The sequence below is a fragment of the Alosa alosa genome, chromosome 15, assembly GCF_017589495.1.
Source record: "Alosa alosa isolate M-15738 ecotype Scorff River chromosome 15, AALO_Geno_1.1, whole genome shotgun sequence".
NCBI classification, from domain to species: Eukaryota; Metazoa; Chordata; class Actinopteri; order Clupeiformes; family Clupeidae; genus Alosa; species Alosa alosa.
Genome location: NC_063203.1, coordinates 4,996,198 through 5,001,432, shown reverse-complemented (window position 1 = coordinate 5,001,432; position 5,235 = coordinate 4,996,198).

Sequence of the window (5,235 nt, the reverse complement as noted above, 5' to 3'; positions counted from 1 at the left end):
AGTGATGACATCATTTGCTTAAAGTCGCATCGGTGTAAACGTTATCAAAATAAAAGTCGGCAAAAACACCAAACAAACACACATCCGTTGTCGTAGGCTACGTTTCAAAGTCAAAGTCTGCTTTATTGTCAATTTCTTCACATGTCAAGACATACAAAGAGATCGAAATTGCGTTTCCTACTATCCCACGGTGGAGACAAGACATATTTTACCAATTAGGTCCACAGACAAACATAACATTCAAGTAATAAATATAAAAAGTAAAACTAAGAAGGCACATACAATGAAGAAATAAGAGCAGCAACATTTGGTAGAAATTGTGCAATTGTGCATACAGTAGACAGTCAATATAATAGTACAAAAGTCAGGCCAATAAATGGCTGAGGTAGTTTTGTTTGACCTAAGTATGCAAGTGGCATAGTGGTGCAAGTTATGTAAGAGCAGCAGAAGTGTGTTCAGAAGTGTTCAGGACAACAGGACAACAACAACAAGTTGCAAGCAAGTGTACAAGTGGAGTAGTGCAAGTGGAGTAGTGCAAGGCAGCCATTGTGGGTCTAAAAGTCCAGGATGTTATGTAGCGGAGGGGGGGGGGGGAGAGAGTTCAGGATCCCAACAGCCTGGTGTATGAAGCTGTTGGTGAGTCTGGTGGTGCGGGGGCGCGAGGCTTCTGTACCTCTTCCCAGAGGGCAGTAGATCAAACAAATTGTGAGCGGGGTGACTTGCATCACTCACAATTGTGGTCGCCTTCTGGCGGGTGAGGTGGGAGGTGTAAATGTCCTTCAGGGAGGGAGTGAAGCACCAATAATCCTTCCAGCTGTGTTCACTATGCTGCAGGGCTTTCCTGTTGTATTCAGTGCAGCTTCCGCCCACACAGCGATACAGCTGGAGAGGATGCTCTCAATGGTACCTCGGTAGAATATGGTCATGATGGCTGGTGGAGCACTTGCTGCCTGAGTTTCCAGAGGGAAGTACAGGCGGCTGGCTGAGCTTTCTTCGCCAGTGATACAGTGTTGGTGGTCCAGGAGAGGTCTTCACTGATGTGTACCCCCAGGAATTTGGTGCTGCTCACTCTCTCCACCACAGCACCGTTGATGGTCAGTGGCAGGTGTTGGGTGTGACCTCTACGGAAGTCAACAACAATCTCCTTGGTCTTGCTGACGTTCAGCAGGAGGTTGTTGTCCCTGCACCACGTGGTCAGAAGGTCGACCTCCAACCTGTATTGAGTCTCGTCGCCCTTGGTGATGAGACCCATTTTGCAAACTAAAAGTTTCATAATATGTCTTTCAGTCAAAGAATAGAAACTAAATTGGTACAGCTTATGCCGTTACATGAGAATTGTATTTTAATCATCAGGCTATGTCTTGCTATAGGCTCTTTTAAATATGCACATAAAACAACCTTAACAGCCTAATTTATCCATCATAATTAGTGTAGTTAACTGGTAGTCTAGGTAGTCCTCCATATTGTCCAAATGAATAATTTCCTCCTCCAGGCTCTCTGTGATCACAACAGTTTTGTAGCCCTACCATGTGTTATGAAACCTACCACCTTGTGTTATGAAATATAATATATAAATGTAATAAAACAGACAGTAAAGTCAATTTGACAGAAACAGGTCCAAGGTGCTCTGCCACAGCTGCACATTTAGATCCACTCACAGATCTGCCAGCTGCATTTTTGACTGGTGTGGAGTCTTGCATCTGACACCATGGTTTCAAGATATTTAATACATGAGAATCCCCTATTTCACTAGCATCTCTCTGACAGCTGAAGTATTCCGTGTTTGGGGAGATCAGATAGCCTCCCAATATCTTGAACCAAGAGACTGTTGTTTAGCACAGTTTGTTGCTTTTCATGTACAGTTTGTTTATTTATTTATTTATTTATTTATTCATGCTATAGTTGGTTCTGAGTATTTTCACTAACAGTGGTTATCAACTCAGATTCAATCCTCACCATCCAAACGTAGAACGCTATATGATATTTTGTACACAGGAAGTTTAGTCTCTGTTATTGGAAAGACAACACTCATTTGCTAAAAGGGCTTACATTGGTGTTAGCATTTTCTAATGGCAGCATAGGTCCTAAAACTCATGTGAGAGGAAATGTGATTGCAGCATACAGTATGTCATTAAATGCTGTTAAGATTAGATGTTTGTTCATGTTTTTAAATAGTTTAGTATTGCAGGCTTTTTTGTCACATTTTGCAATGGTTGGGCAGTGATTCTTTTTTAAATGACCCTCCAGGGGATATTTAAATTATATCATAATCACTAGGCCTATATTCTTGGCATCAAATGAAACAGCTATTTTTGACAGACTGACAGGTATGATTCTGTATTATGACTACTGTCAACTGTCTGAAGATAAATTGTCGTATAGGTCAAGAGAGCTTGTTAGGTGTTTTTTGAGAGTTTCCACCAATGTTATTTCTATGCACATGTCACAAACAAGCACACATGCTTTCATTGTTGTACTGCTTATTAGAAATGCTTCAGCATACATGACTCATGAGTCAGGAATAGTCCAAAAGTAAAATCATTGGGAGATTTGTTAAATTCTTCATGCAGTTAGACTTAACACATTCAGAAAACAGGACCCAGTTCTATCTGCCTTCCAGTGTTAACTGCTGCTTTCTTTTTTGTCATGGTATACTGACATATTAGCGTCCTCACAGGAGTGTCGAGAAGAGTTGTAAGGTCTTGGATATGTTTAATGCCTCATTGTTAAATGAAACATTGCAATAACAATACACAAAATCCATAGAGACAACATTTGTCAGAAGCAAAGAACACAATGTTAATTTCCCTTTTGCTATTCTTTATGATTAATAGTGTGTTTCTATTTTCTGACACTTTATATCCATACTTTGGACTATACATTTGGAAACGTCATAACTTGGGCTAATAACTTGGTTCAGATGGGTCGATATGGTGCTGTCTCGCCTCAGTGCTGGCAGATAGACAGGGTCATGTCATCATAATTACTTGGAATATTTACCTGATCATTGCCTACAGGTCATGATCTAATGGGCTGTACATTTAACCTACCACAAGGGTCCCTTATGTTGTGCATCACTTTAACTGGGAGAAAGGACATGTACTGCCCACCAGGTGTTTTCATCTTTACACTTGCAATATAACGATGTAACAGATAATGTTTAGAAATGTGGACGTTTCCCCATAATAAACTGTGTTGGCAATTTATAAAAGAGAAGCAAAAGACTGTGATGTTCTCTTCTGATATTCACCGGCTGTTGATTTAACCTTAGTGTTAGGGAGGCTGTCTGCAGTAATGGTGGCTGAGGCAGTGGGGTACACAGCACAAAAGAGCCATGCTCCAGCTACATCCAATTCCTCAGAGTGTCAGGCCACACAACCTAACGGTTCCGATTTAATTGGACTGTGTTCAGGTTGCCATCACCCTCTTGTTTCTTGTCTGTGGGGCAGAGGCAGGCATTAATAAGGGAGTGCAAGAAGCCTCCCAGAGAATTTAAAGAGCAGAGGTTCATAATTAAGACTCTCTGCAGCAGCGCGCAGAAGAGAGTAATGTGTTTGCGGTGCGCTTCTAAGATGCCAAGCCATGTCTTATTCAACCAGCAAAGCCAAGCCCCCTCATAAAAGATTTATCTGATTCTCATAAGAGCCCCCCATACCCCCAACAAACACAACATGTGCATGGGCGAGCATGCGCACGCGTGCGTGCACACATACACATACACATACACACACACGCACACATGCACACAGACTGTGCACTGAACATAATAAAAAGTGTTGTATGCTATAATACATGTATGTATGCATATATGCATTTCAATTCACTCTCTTTTTTGAGGGACAGTTTTATTCTCCAAGGTTATCCATCTATACCTGAATCAGTATGCCTAGGACACATATTCCACTTCTCTATCGATTTGTGTGAGATCCGCCTGATGCTTTGGGCTGGGATTGACAATTCTGGTAGCTTTTCACAGCTCATATTGCCTGCTGGCGACATGCCTCTCTTCACAGCTTGTCAGGGTCAAACAAACATGTATTCATGCCTCCCCTAACCTGTGAGTGCTGGAGGTGCTCTCAGACCCATGCTCTTATGGAACAGGTGCGGAATGCACTGACAGCCTTGCAGTGTTTTGCTACTGCGTTGGAAGCTATATGCAATCCTTTGTCACTCATTGCCTGCTTCTATCTTTAACTTCGTATGTGTGTGTGTTTGTGTGTATGTGTGTGTGTGTATGTGGGTGGGTGGGTGTGTGTGGTGTGTGTGTGTCTGTGTGTGTTACTAGCAGGAGATAGCTTTTTATGTTCATATGAATGGTTGCAAATCCTCTTTTCAGATAAAAAAAACATGGTGACATCCTCTTTTTCTCTTTTCCTCTCTCTCTCTCTCTATTCTCTCCAGATTTGTGTTCATCTTGCATGTCTTTGTCCATTCACCCATAGCAAGCCCAGTTTGCAACAAGACTATAAAATGCTTCTATTGTGTAATAAAAGCTCTGTACTGATCTTTCCAAAGAAGACATAAAGTAGGGAAGTCACAATAAGGGAATAGAGAAAGAGATTCTGCAAAATCCTATGTTGATAATGCTCTGGTTGAATTAAAGACTTGATGTCAGTGACTATTAATCCTGCTATCTCATTTGGTCCTGACACCTCAGGGCTGGGTGGCTGTTGACACTTCAGCTGTCTGCCTACAGAAACAATTTTGAGCCGAGGCTTTCTTCTCATGCCTTAGACTGACCATTTCTGATGGATCGACCATGAGGTTCGCTATAAGACTGTTTTCATGATAATACATTATTTCTAGAAAACATTTTCTATGCCACTTAAGTATTATTCCTTCATGCAGCTCTGATGAAATTAGACAGTATATGTATAAGTAATAATTGTATGATGCCACATACAATTATAGTAAAAATTATTTCATTAGTGATTCAACATGAAATTGATAAACACTATAGGATTGGCTCCTTATGAGGTGAGTCAATTATTGACTGGAAACTAGCCTACATGTAGTGTGCATAGCTCATAACATGTACAAACAATTAATTCCAATAAATCAGCCATTCAATAGATTGAATGAGAGTTCAGAGCTCCCCTTTTTAAAGTCCCCTTACCCACAAACAGACAGACACTGCAAGAGCGAGAGGAAGGGAGAAAGAGTGAGAGGAAGGGAGAGAGAGAGAAAGAGAAAGCATGAAGATGTAAGTCATTCATTGATAAGCCTTGGGCTGGT